The 14,773-nt window shown below is 29.4% G+C and overlaps 1 long non-coding RNA gene across 1 annotated transcript in view; it reads left to right on the top strand.

Moving 5' to 3' along the window:
• LOC107457334 (uncharacterized) overlaps nucleotides 1-14,773 on the top strand; it is a 28,944-nt gene that overhangs the window by 1,947 nt on the left and 12,224 nt on the right. The window lies entirely within an intron of this gene.

Below are 14,773 nucleotides of genomic sequence, written 5' to 3'. Positions count from 1 at the left end.
TCAAAATTTTGGGGCCCTTAGATTAAATTTTTTTTCTCGTATATTTTTTATTTATTCAAATATAAAAGTATTTATATATTTTTTCATTTAAGAAAGCAAATTTAAAATAAAAATAAATAATAATAAATTAAGTTGTACTTTATTTTGTAAAATTAGAACTAAAAAAATTAACGTATTTTATTGATATATATATTGGACAATGATTTTTTTAAAAAACATCATTGTTTTTCTTAATTTTTTAAAATTTATTTTCAAAATTTTTTTAAGGGGGCCCCTGATCATTGGGGGCCCTAGGCCATGGCCTAGTCTGTCCTAATGGGTAATCCGGCCCTGGGTTTATGTTATATTTTCTACACTGCAAGCAAATAAATATATTTGAAATGTGAATCATTTCACCCGATTTCAACTAAAAGTATAGCTGAGATATACATGAGGTTGATTTTATGAGGTGTAACTGAGGTTGAAATTGAGGTTTATTGATTGGGTTATTTTTGGTGCGAAACATAACCTAATTTCATACCTCTGGTGTATTTCTTTACACCTGTTTACCTCAAAAACTTCTTCTTTTTTTTTTTTTTTTTTTTTTTTTTTTTNGAAGGTGGGATTATAATTTATAATGATATAACAATAATTTTAATATTAAGTTGATGGTCATTGTCTTACAATGAAAATCTAAAACATTTGTCATTTTCTTAAGATTCTCCGAATTTTCGATTCTGAAAAATCTTGATTTCTCAGGACTATTCAACTAACTTTGCTCTAATTTTGTCATAAGAAATTGCATTCTCCAAAATATTGTAAAAATTGTCTATCTTACAATTCAATGTTTTTTTGACTAGTATTGAATAGAAAAAAAAGAAAGAAATATTTACTGAAAGTTATTTTTTGATTGAAATTATATCTAGATAAATGAATTTTAAATTTTGTGCAAAAAATTTTCAATTCTGGAGATATGGTGAAATACGCGAAAAGTAATTAACATACGCAAAATAACAATTAGCATACGCGAAAAGTAATAAAAATACGCGAATAGTAAAATTAAAATAACGGGGTTTAAATATTGAACTGCTTTCCTGATTTAACTATTGGGATCATTTCCAGATTGCGGCTACCTCCTATATTTTAAGGGTCAGAAATTCGCATCCGTCGAAAAAATGGTATGTTTATTCACAGTAAGTACGTTTTTTTGTGTCTGATTTCGTAACTTAAAATATCGCCAACACTAATTAATTAGTGTGTTTAAAATCACTCCTTCGAAATAGTAAGATTGAGTCCTCTAGAACAGGGGTTTCCAACTTGCATGAGGCCGGGGGCCACAATTAAAAGCACAAATCATATGGCGGGCCGCAACTTCATCAAAATTTTTTGTAGGACTCTTTTATGTTTGAAGGAACATTAAATATTACTGTCAGAGTTTTTCCAAGTTGTACGAAACAAAAGTATTGAATTACAAATTAAAATAAGAAGTGGATTTTTAAAAATATTTATTTGTTATTAATAATATTTTTAAAAATATTAAATAAATAATAAAAATTCGGGCTACAATAACTTAATGTGCACCAGATAAGGTATTAAAACTGACATAGTAGCACACAAAATATTTAATGAGAAAATTGAGGTTTGTCTGCTGCAACCACCAGAGAATAGATATTTACATTTTAAATTTAAAATTTACAAATGTGTGTGTAAATATTTTCGTCCAAAATGAGTGGTTTCAAAAAGTTAAATCGGAGAATTTCTTCGAGAAAATTTCTGATACACACATGCTAAATTATATTCACAAAATACAAAAAAATGAAATAAAAAAGAGCAACATACACGATTATTTTTGTATTTGAATAAATATTTTCTTGGATGCAAACCTTAAAAATAAATTTCTTTGCACCGTTGGTATGTTAAATTTCACAGAAACGAAGAAATTAGGTTTTTGTTAACGAGAAAAGTATTTTAAACCCATATAGATATTTTACAAAAATTGTCCGTAAAAAAATGACAACTAACATGTTTTAGTTCGCGGGCCACAAAAAAAGGCTTCGCGGGCCGCCAGTTGGAAACCCCTGCTCTAGAACGTAAAGATCCGATCTTTAGATCAAAAGTTATTTAAGGTGCTCCATTTATATTTTTTTTGGCGCACTGTTCATTAATGTTAAACGTGTTGAGAAATTGACTGGGATATTACTTTATTTTTGCTTCAAATATTTGTTTTCTTTAAAAAAAAAAATCGCAAAATTCTTATCTTCTGGGATGCATTGCAAATGCGAAAATTTATCAAAAATCTAAAATCATTTGAAATATGAAGTAAAAAAAAATATTCTTATTTTTATACGTAGCACTAACATTTAATAAATGTTTCATAAATATATTTTATAACATTTATTAAATATATATTACACTTTCTTGCCAAGTAATCCTTTAGGACCATAATATTAGAAATTAGTTCAATTTCACTTTTAATCCATCAGATTTTTATTTGCAGTCGATTTTAATTCTCTTTTTGTATAATGATGATTCCCTTTAAACATTTATGAAGAAAAAAAGAGCAAGAAATTAAACTGCTATTTACAAATATACATGGAGCAGAAGCTCCTTTAGACTTTTACAGATTCATTTTCAAAAGAGAAGAGCGCACTTTTTTAAAATACAGCATATAGTTATTCTTTCTTTCATGTCATGTGATCCATAATATCCAGACTTCTTTGTTAGGATTGACGCCGTTAAGATGTGAGACCATAAGACCGGATGACGATATATATTAAAATCTAAAAAAAAATTATTAAATTGAATGGGATTTTGGCTTTATAAAGACATTTCACTATGCAGCATGGATTTAATTTATAAATAAAGATTACATTTCTAACTATTTAACGATTATATATATATGCGAAGTGTTTAGTTTATTATATGAAAGATATTATTTAAATTTCTCATCTTTTAGAAGGGCTAGTCTACAATTAAAAAATATAATTCTTTTTAGGTTTAGTTTTAAGATCCCTTTAATTCTGTTAAAGACGTTACATATGTATCTATATAAGTATATTTAATGATTATATATCATTTATAAATAATTATAACAAAAACATTTGTTGAATGCAAGTTTTCTAATTAATTAATAGTTCTACAAAGTTAGCACATTTTTTTACGCTTTAGAAGTTTTGAGAATAATTTAACCTAATAATATTTTACTTTATTTCATAACCGTCGCTTGTCAGGCGATCCAATTCCAATTCAACTTACGATTACGTTGAACTCAGTAGCCTGGATCAAGTATTGGGAGAAATTTTGCCTTCCTTTTTGATGGAACTAACCCGCATTTGCGCTACACGAAGTGAAAAACCACGAAAACTTCTCACGGTTAACCTGACGGTAAGGGAACTACAACCATTGATCCGTCTACCGCCGAGGATATTTTACGTCAGCACTGTGATCGGTGCAGGCCGGTTGCGGAATTCGATTCGACCAGCTATCGCTGGGATTCGAGCCCGGTTCACCTCATTGGAAGGCGAGCGCTATCCCCTGAGCCATCACGACTATAATAATATTAATTTATTTTATTTCATATCCGTCATTGAAGAACCGACCTAATTTAGGTTTTACGGCAACTAATGTTCAAATCCGTAGCGTTGTAATTTTGAACCCAATCCAGAGGACAAGGTAACTCCTGGATCAAGCATTAGAACTTTTTGATACAAAGGAAAACCACGAAAACTTTCCAAGGTTAGCCCACGGCAAGGGGACTCTAACCCATGATCTGTTTACCACTGAAAATATTTTACGTCAGCACTGTGGTCGGTGCGAGCCGGGTTCGAGATTCGAATCGACCAGCTACAGAGTGCTCTATTCTTTAATAATATCGTTTAATATCAGTCGTTGAACAGCCGACCCAATTTTGAGTTTACGACTACTAATGTTTAACTCCGTAGCCTTGTAATTTGAACCAATGCAGAAGAAAGAAAAACTCCTGGATCAGTATCCGCAGAGGTATAGAGTTACTATGAAAACATGGAGGACTTTGTGACTCGGCAGATTTAACGTGCATCAGTCACCATTTACTACACGGGGAGTCTTCGGCCGGCGGGGATCGAAAACACACGAATTCTTAGACATGGGCCCAGCGCCCTATCAACCAGGCTATCCCGCCCCTTAATAATATAATTGAAATTTATTGGGACCTTAATACGGAGAAGTTTTTAACCACAGTAGAGAGATTTTGCATAGCATTTGTGTCACGCAAGCTATAACGCTAATCTTTTTTTTCTATACCTTAGCGATTCCGCAATTCATCGTGAAATTTTTGCGCAAGGCGCTGTTAAGCTGAAAGAGTGATAGTGCTACAGGAAACCGTAAGGCGCTGCAAAATCTCTCTACTATTGTGCAAACTGTGATTTCAAAACATTGAGGTATCATTGTGAAGGTCTAGGGAGTTTTTCTGAGAGTGCATGACTCTGTGAAAAATGCTCTCATGTGAGTTTTACAACTGTATGCTAGTGGTTACGTGAATCCACTAGCATACTTTTATGAAGACAATGCCTTTTTCAAAAAAGAAAAAAAAATGATAGAGCATAAGTTTCGTTATTAGGATTTTAAAAAAAAAATTAAAAAATTACATTACTCTGAATAACTTTCTTTGCAATGATCGGATTTTCTCTTATTAAAAAAACAATCTTGCAATGGTTTAAAATGTTGCTCTCAACTATTCCAAATAATTTGAACTAAATTTACAGAATGAGACACAAATACATGTACATGTTGTCAGATTTAAATCTTATTATTTATAGGGAAATTTTTAAAATTAAAAAATATTATTAAAGAGCGATAAAAACCATTCCCAATTTGAAATTGTTATAAGTCTCGTTAACGAATAAAGTTACTTCTTATTCATTTCTTCTTCTTATTATTCTCATATATTCCTCTCATTCCTTAGGTAAAATTATGATTTTTCAAATCAAGGTAATCGTCTACTTCGTTACGATTCACAGATTAGCAAAATGTTCTTACATAAAACTAAAACAAAGTATATTTTAAAAACAAAATGTTCTATATTTTTGTACAAAATATTAACTTTAAAGAAAAAAAAGAAAAAAAACAATGAAGAACGAAAAGCAATTATGGGGGTTGATGAACGTAGCGAGCTGAGGACGGAGCCTCTTGGTTTGAATAAAAGGTAGCATTTTTGAATTACACCTATTACGAAGACAATACTTATAACGTTGAAACTGTAAGTTTGATGGTCTCGTGATTGGCCGCATTCAACATAGCATAAAAAATTACTTAGGAAAACTTAGATGTTTAAATAGTACCTGGATAATCCAGAGACCGCGCTAAGCATTCGCCACCTCGCCAAATGCGATAAAATAGCAAATTTGGTGAATGAAATTGTGTTTGGGCGAAAGAATTATCGCGTAACTTTTTCCCACTGAAATATATTTAACTCGATCCTCAAAATTACGTCAAAATGAATTTTTCTAAACAAATCAGTATTTCTTATTTGATTACAGTACTTTTCGGTAGATGCGCCACATAACCAATTAGAATTGGGCCCAAATAATATAAGCCTGAAACTAAAAACCATGAAATAGTTTTCTATGAAGAAAAAAAAATTATAAAAAATTGTTAACATTTGCATTTGGTGAAGACTTCCGAAAATTGGCGAATACTTTTGATATTTGGTTAATAATTTGAAATCCTTAGCGTGGGTCCTGATAATGTAAAGTGGACACATAAGCACGTTTGAAAAGTAGTAAATGTAATCCATAAAAATTCATGCAAATGTCTAACTATTTGTTCGATTCACTTGTGTACACTGTGTCTCGATTTAGTGGGCAAAAATACATCGAAACAATAACAGATGCGTAATAGAGTACAAGTACAAATTCGTACTTCTTGTATATAAAATCTTTATAACGTCTAAACTATTAGTCCGATAGTCTCTGGATTGGTCTCATTTTATTCAGTGTGAGAAAATACATCGGAAACAATGTCTAGATATTCAATTCTCTCCCTCATTTCTCTCCAAAAAAAAATTAAATAAATAAATAATGGGAAGCATGTTGGGGAAAGTGTGAGTTCGAGTTGACAACACAAAGCTTTTTGTAAAGAAATATTTTGGGTGAAACTGCTTCCGTAAAATATCCTTCTTTTGCTATAATTACTGAACGAAATAATTTGCTATAATTACTGATCGAAATAATTTGCTATAATTACTGAACGAATGAATTTGCTATAATTACTCATCGAAACCTTAAGAAATTTTGCACGCGATGAATCTTGCTTGCGCCGAATTGTTCTCGCAACGAATTATGCCAACGACGAATTATGCCTACGATGTGCTCACTACAAATTGTCTCACAACAAATTGTGGGCGAACAATCGTCGTCATGAGGAATTGTGCACGAAGAATTGACACAGAACAGGAAGTAAAACTCTTTCACATCTTTCTTATTATAAGGAGAATTATTAGGACTATGACTACCAAGACATTTGTATATTTATGTATTTATGACTAATTCTAAAATCAGAAAATAATCGTGAATAAGCTTAAGCTATCATGGATATTTAATCCCTTTCGAAAAGAAGTTAGAAATGAATCGCTTTTACTACCAGGCTTTCCTCCTTTTCGAAGAACAATGGTAAACACAAGCCCTGTAATGTGCTACCTTTGCTACCACTAGGAAAAATATTTTCTGAATTCCGTGGTAGAAGAGTGGATGACAGGGCTTAGAAAAATTAAATACGTAGTGATAACGTAAATGAGAAACCTTTAGCACATCTGTAATCACCACTAAATATTATTTTTCAAAAGAAAAAAAAATGTATATAATTTTTTTAATAAAAAATTTTTTATATCAAGATGTCATTTTATCATTAAGGATTTGGCAGAGTAAGATTTTAAAACATTATATATATATANATATATGTGTGTGTGTGTTTTAAAATCTTATTCAGCCAAATCCTTCAATGACATCTTGATATAAGAATTTTTTTTATTGAAAAGATTATTATTTTTATTGAAAAGATCATTTTTTTATTAAAAGTGTTAGAGGCACCAATTTGTTCCTCTTTGTGGGAATTTTTTTTTCTATTCGTAGCAAAATTTATTCTCAAGATCAAGAGGAAGACCGAAAAAGAGATGGTTGGACGATACCATTAAAGATTTAACCACCTTGAAGGTGAAAAACTTGTAGTCGTAAGCTAAAAATAGAAAAGTCTGTAACGTTTAAAATTCGGTTGGGCAAGGCTCACAGCGGCCTGTAGTGCTGTAAAAGTAAGTAAGAAAACTTTATTTTTTAATGTATAATTCTTTGTTTAGTAAATTCTTTTGTCCACCGCTTCTTATAAACAATTAAAAAGTCTATTTTAAACGTTACTTAGAATAAATAAGTGAAGAAATTAAATGAAAATTGTGCCAGATTTGATAATTACTCACTCTATACATTATTTTGATCATTGTGAATAATCTATTGCTGCAAAGAAGCCCTTTTCGTTGAATTTCTATATAAAGATATTTTTCCTCTCTGGTCATTTTTGATGTTCATGACTTTAAGACTTTAAACATAACAATCTTAACTTAAAAAAGAACATGTTTTAATACGTTTAACTACAATTTTGTTCCATGATTGTAGAATCACCCTGTATACAACAAAAAACAATTACTATAAACAACTAGCTTAAAAATGCCCAAAGAGGAAGAAGTCAAAAGGGACAAGTGCCCCCCCCCCCACAGACTTTGGTTAAGGTATCATTCATAATACTTTGAAAAATGCAATTCAAGAAAAAGGTAAATTAATTTTTATGATTGAAATATTACTTTTTTTTTAATGTATAAGTTTCTGGTTAAGATTGAATACAAGAAAAACTTTCTCCTTATTGTCTTAGATGTTTAGAATACGGTTGCTATGGAAACAAAGAGGATAAAAAAGAAAAAAAAGAAAAGCAATCTTTGAAATGCCATTCAGTGTCAAGCTGCTAAAAATAGCAGAAATAATTCTATCTTTATTATCTTTATCTAATCGTTAATTCTTTTTCACTTTACAAACAACTATTTTTCGTTTACTTTTGTTATTTTTCAGGTCATGTTATACAAATCAATTGGTTGAATTTTATTTGACTATATAATCTAATGTTTGTTTTTAAATATTTCGCCGATGAACTTTTTATTCTAATATAGCTCTAAATTCGTATTTTAAAAGGTGGAAAAAAATGCGCGTATACAATGTTCAGCCCAAATTTAATAACTAAAGGAAAAATTTCATACTTACTTTTCTTTACATTTTTAAATACTGAGCCAGTAGTCGGTCCCTACAAGTAATGAAACTACTGTAATTACTACTTCTTTTCGTAGTTTGTAGTGCAATGTGCTACATTTTTAAAAAAGTAGAGTAGTGCGATAAAAAAAAAAAAAAAAAAAAAAAAAAAAAAAAAAAAAACAGTAGTTAGCAACTATTCCTAGCAACACTACTTTAAACGTTAATTAATTAAAAAAAAGTTCTAACTTAACTAATATTTCGAATTGGATGGTTACAAATCTTCGCGAGTCTGTCAATGCAATGAAAATGACCCTCTGCCTGCAGCTGAGCATCAACGGAAATTACGTATTTAAAATCACGTACAGCTGAAATTTAAACTAGACATTACGAAAAATAGATAATTAATCACTTTGGTAACACTTTCACGAATGCGAATGCACACTCTTGAAACATTGATGTTATTTCAAAGAAACAGAACGTATTTTTGTTGTAGTTATTTTCTTAGAGGGAATAAAAAGCATTAAACAATTAAAACATTGCAATTATTTGAAAATTTCGCCTTTCTTAAATTAAATATTTATTGTCGAAAAAGACATAAAAAGTTTAAAATTAAATGAACGAATTCGAAAAAAATGTTATGGAAAACAAACTGTCTCATGTAAAAGCTAACAAATAATTCTTAATTATTCCCTTATATTTAATGTAGACCAATTTCTTATTCAAAGCCATTTCGAACTTAGATGTAAATTTAATTCTTCAGCAAAGTTAGTCCTCTTTAAAATAGTGAAGTAGTTTCTAAAATTCCATAGTAGTTTTTAGTCACTACACTTAAAAAAAAGTAGTTGTAATTGTAGTGAACTATATTTGTAACAAAGTAGTCCTAGTTGCAATGTAGTTTTTAAAACTACAAAAATAATGTTTTTCCGACCACAGCACTGAGCATAATCATTACTGTGCCAAGTCCCGGACTTCGAGTATAGCTCTGTGTATTATTATGCTACTTTTCAGGCCTATTTATGGTGTATTTAGGCGTATCAGGCGTATTTATTCTCTGTTCTTATTATGTTACTTTTCAGGCGATCTTTTCGTATACAGAACACTAAACGATAAAGTTGTTTTAGAATATCTAAATTCGAACAACGTCAATTTAATACCGCGATTATAAATTTATAGAATCCGCGACAATCTTATAAAAAGAACTGTTGACTTCTAAAATGTTATCAAAAAAGACTAATTTTAAAAGAAATGTATTTGATCGAATAGTTTGTTCTTTAAAATAAGAGCAATTTTCACGAAAAAAGTTCGAAAAACGGATTTGAATACTATGTCCATTTTCTTAAACAACTACGTCTATTTTTTTAAACATGCATTTTGAGCTATGTCCATTTTCTCAAACACGCATTTTGAGTTGTGTCCTGAATAAAAAGCTTACTGACGAATTGGTTCTGTGTTAGTTTACCAAATTATAACAATTGGTAAATTTTTTAACCAGGACATTTGAAAAAAAAATGTTTATAAAAAGAGGGAATTATTCTATGACTAATTATATCCTTTTAATGTATACAAAATGTTACATTTTTACAATATTCCTATCTTTGATATTGTTTAGATAATTAATCGATAAATTTTTTTTAATATAAATAGTTACATCTTTTCATTCTTCTAATATCCCTGGGACAAATAATTTAAATTTCAATAATTTGTTAATTTAAATTAGTCTGATTGTCAGTTAAATCAAAATTGAGAAATTAATCGAATTTATCCTGCGGGTTTAGTTGCACGGTTGGGGAATTTTGAAATAAAAAAAGTATTAAATATATATTGATTTAAATATAATTTTTCTTTTATTTGCTCTTGGGTTGTTACATATTTAAAAAGATTTTAATTTTGCTTTAATCCCGAAAGTATCACGGCCAGATCAGAAAAACAACAACAGTTATTTTATTTCAGTCTATTAATTGCTTTAAATGCAGGGATAAATCATGAAAACCTTCCTAATTTAACACTAGGAAAGAAAAGGTAAATTGCTTTGCCATGTGTTAGATATCACTATTTTGTACCTTACTTTAATTTATCTCCAATATTAAAGGAATTTTTTATTATTGTTTTACGTTATTAGAATATTCAATTTTAATATCAATAATTATAACTTAAATTTAGGTAATTTCTTCCTTTCCACTTTTCGTTGTTTGATTTACAATAAAAATAAAATTTACAAGTTTATTTTCCTTGGTTATCTTTATGTCCTAAACTCTTTATTTTCTTTAACACAAGCGTTATTTGATTTTGATCTAAAGTTCTTTATTTTCTTCACTTTATTTTTACATTCTTTATCTTCATTTACGATTTTTTTTTTGTGTATAAGTATTATTATTGCAATCTTTAACCTGGATCTCAGGAGAAATGTACAATCACAGGTCGCTTTTAGATTTAGAAAAAGTGATCAATTTCTCTGATACCACCTGTTTCACACAATCAATTCAATCATTAATTGAAATCCAATACAAGCTATTAAACCCAAGATGGCATAAGGTAAATAAGTATTTAAGAAACAGAAAAACTTTTTTTTAGCTATATTGCCTATTTTTAGATTCAAAGTGAAAGTTTGTACTTGTTTAGCAGTTATAAAATTTTTCTTTTCTTTTTGGATGCTGAATTTTTCAAAAATTTTAGTTGGGATTATATTTAAAGTACTACCTGTACCAACATTTAAAGAAATAGAACTAGTCGAAATCGAGTGTTTGTCAACGGGCAAAATTGGGAGAATGTTTCTCCCCAATGCATTGTTTCCCTATCTAATAACATGAGAAAACCGGTTTACTTGCAGAACCGTCAGTGGGTTGATCTTTACGTAGTATTTCAAGTATCCACCTTAAAATAGGTTTCTATTGTAAATGGAAATAAACAATATTGTACCAAATAGTATGCTGTTTCCTTTTACATGTTCTAAGGAAATTGCCAACTGTTTCGTTGTTGTCGGAGAATTCTTTTAGTAATAGTAAAATGTAAACATTATTATTAATATTTTGTCAAATAAATGTGATTAAAAACGATTACTCCCGTAATCGTGTTATGAAACAGTCAAATATAAAAAATAAATGTACATCCACAATCGCAAAAGTAAAAAAAGACACATTCAGTATTTTTTTAAAAGCAATCCAATGATATCTATTTCGATATTCAATCCCTCTACCGATGGTGGGGGCAATTTAGAAATCTAAACTATGAAGCCATATTTTCTATTACAGATTCGTATTCTACAGAAAAAAGTAATTCAATTTGACCTCTTGATTTATGCATTTTGCTTCACAGATGGAGCTGCAGCAGAGAAAATTAAAATAGGGTACAAACTATTTAAAACGGTGAAACTCGAGATCCATCAGCTTAAGAACATATAAATGTGTCATGTTTCAAAATATTTTGCATCAACTTTTTCCAATATCTTTTCTATCTCGTGTGCCTCATGATGCTACCATTTTAAGCAGGTTGTATCCTATGTGATGCAAAATGCATCAACCTTTGATCAAACAGATTTTTTTTTCGAGAATCCGAATCTGCATTAAAGATTGGGTTTTAAATATAATATTTCAAAGCTGCTCCTCCCAGGGGTAAGGGTGATATCAGCAGATAGCTGAATTTAAAAAAATACTGAAGGCATCTAATTTCATTTTTTTCAATTTTCAATTAAGTGTATATTTCACCGTTTCCAAACTTTTTTTTGCACCCTAGACCAGCGGTTCCCATTTTTTTTTTCGGTATTGGAACTCTAAATAATAAAACTTTTTTCGGCAGAACCCTATCTATATAAAAAAAGTACGTATATGAAGATAATTGTAAGAGTATTCAACAATAATATAGTATTTTGTTTAAGGATTAAATAAATAAGACATTTTTTCATCGTTTTACCATCATTAATATTAAATTGAATTTTATGACCTACAAAGCCAAATTCACAGTACTGGAGTCTAGTACTGAGGTCTAGTCTAGTACTGAATTGGTTTGTGGTGTACGTATAGAAACTGAAAACTAATAATATTTTTTTAAATGAAAGCTAAAAAAAAACAAACTGATATAAACGTTGAAAATTGCTATTAGGGAAACACATTTCTTTAGTAGCTAATTAAGATAATTCAGCTTCATTTGGTGGGAAATACGAATGCACTTTTTTAGATGTATGTCATTTTCATAATTTATTCAATGCATTGTTATTAAAAAAAATTCCACATTTCTTTTTTTGAAAAAAAGTCATTTCTTTTTATTGGCATTTCAATTTAAATAATTACATAAAGGTAACCGAAATATTAAATAAATAATGGCTTATTTTTTTGACTTAAATATGATTAACAACACCATTTGGGAGCCGCTACCCTAGATTAAAACTGCAAATTGTGTTGGGTGGAGGTCAAAGATCAACATATGACTTAAAACTTTGCTTACATTTATACATTTATATATTTCTAATAGAACGTCATAGGGAGGGTGAACTGGGAACTATGTATATATATATATGTAATAACAGGGCTCCAACCCTGTTATCAGTGTTGTATTTAGCTNATTATTATTGCTGAAATCTGAAAATTAGGCTCAAACAGCAATGCCCTAAACACACGCAATAAGAAAATCGAACTAAAAACGGAAACAAAAAGAAAACGTAAGTAAGTTAATAGTAGATAATATCAATTTTATTAAAATAAAATAAAACTTATTAATTTTCTTCATTTTTCTCTTTGTTTTTATTGTGCTATATTATAGTGATCATATTTAAAGCAGCTTTACCGCTTGATATTATCTGCTATTAACTTACTTTCGTTTTCTTTTTGTTTCCGTTTTTAGTTCGGTTTTGTTCTTATTGTGCTATGTTATAGTGATCATATTTAAAGCAGCTTTAGTGCTTGATATTATCTACTATTAACTTACTTTCGTTTTCTTTTTGTTTCCGTTTTTAGTTCGATTTTCTTATTGCGTGTGTTTAGGGCATTGCTGTTTGAGCCTAATTTTCAGATTTCAGCAATAATAATAATTTGGCGCCTGATAAAAATCAATTCAAAACGAGCAAATCCTGTTTCCTTTTTTTTTGGAATAATTATTAATTTTCTAAAATTATTTTAATTAACAAACTTATTAATTACAAACTCTAAGTTATCCAGTTAATATTATTACCTTGCGCACATCCATTTTCGGGCCCATCCAAGGTAACTAACAAATTTGACGCTCTTCAGTATTGCACTAAGAATGTGCCATAAGATATCACTTTATTTATGTTTCTGTTTTCATATCTTGTAATCTGGCAATCTTATTACGAAAATATTTTAAATCATTCTTGAAAGATTCCGGTACGCGTAAGTTCATTTTAATTCGCTCCTCACTATGTAGATTTCCCTTCGTGTACTGTTCTCTAATCTCTTAACATTTTATTTTCTGTTTTTTGCTATATATATTTTTTTGTTTTTTCGTATATATTTTTTACTTAATGTGTTCGAATTTCGTTAAAATTTATTTGAGTCCTCCTCACACTATTATATTGATATATTTTGCTTTGGCTATATTAATACAATATTAGAAAGCACTCCTTTTTGCGGATATAATCGTGTGGGCTGATAAAGAGATTATAGCTTTTCTTTGTTTCGTTCTCCGGATTTTTCTTCCTTCAGATATCAAAAATTATATTTTTTTAAAAATACTTTTGAAAAATATTTTTAATTACTTTCTTCTCTTGTCAATATTTTTTATTTTCCATATTTTCTCAATAGTTTTGCTTATATATATATATAAATAACATAACAAGCTTCAACTAATCTTTTCATGTTATTCCTTTTCTCCTTTTCTGTAAATCTTTTTCTTAATATATTATTCTAAACTAAACGCTCCTTTTCCCACTCTAAACTTCACATCCCGTCTTTTAATTTATTTTTGGCGTCAAGTTCTGCATTAATTAACATTTTCGATTCTTTTAAATTCATGTAATGGTAAGAAATATATTTTCCTTCTGCCTATTTAAGAGGCCAATTATAATTACTCGGCTTTCCCTTTCCTCTAAAACGAAACATTTTGCGAATTTAATTAGCAAGATTTTCCCTAACTTTTATTGACTTAGGCACATTGATTTGCTCTTTTTAAAATCCTGTGCCTTTTTGTTCTGCTCTCATAAATAAAGATATATATATATATGTAACATAAAAAGCTTCTATTAATCTTTTTACGTTAGTTTCTTTGCTATAAAACAACTCCTACTTTATTACTAATTAATTATTCTATTCCAAATTCTTTCTCACACTTTTAAAAGCCACATCCTGTTCTTAAATCTATTTTTGGCTCAACTATGCATTTAATTAAGAGCAGGACATATCTCCCTATGCTCTGTGTGGGAAAAGCTAGATTTCTTTCATAAACCAATAGTAATCCTTATCACTTCCCTTTTCCCCTCAAATATAACAAAATAGAGGGAAATTCCTTTGCTACTTTCCCTAAGATAAAAACTTAAGCACACAGTTTTTGAGTGCGATTTTGAGCTCCGCCTTTGCTAGAAAATG

This window comes from Parasteatoda tepidariorum, chromosome X2 (assembly GCF_043381705.1).
Source record: "Parasteatoda tepidariorum isolate YZ-2023 chromosome X2, CAS_Ptep_4.0, whole genome shotgun sequence".
NCBI classification, from domain to species: Eukaryota; Metazoa; Arthropoda; class Arachnida; order Araneae; family Theridiidae; genus Parasteatoda; species Parasteatoda tepidariorum.
This window is presented reverse-complemented; position numbering and strand designations above follow the sequence as displayed.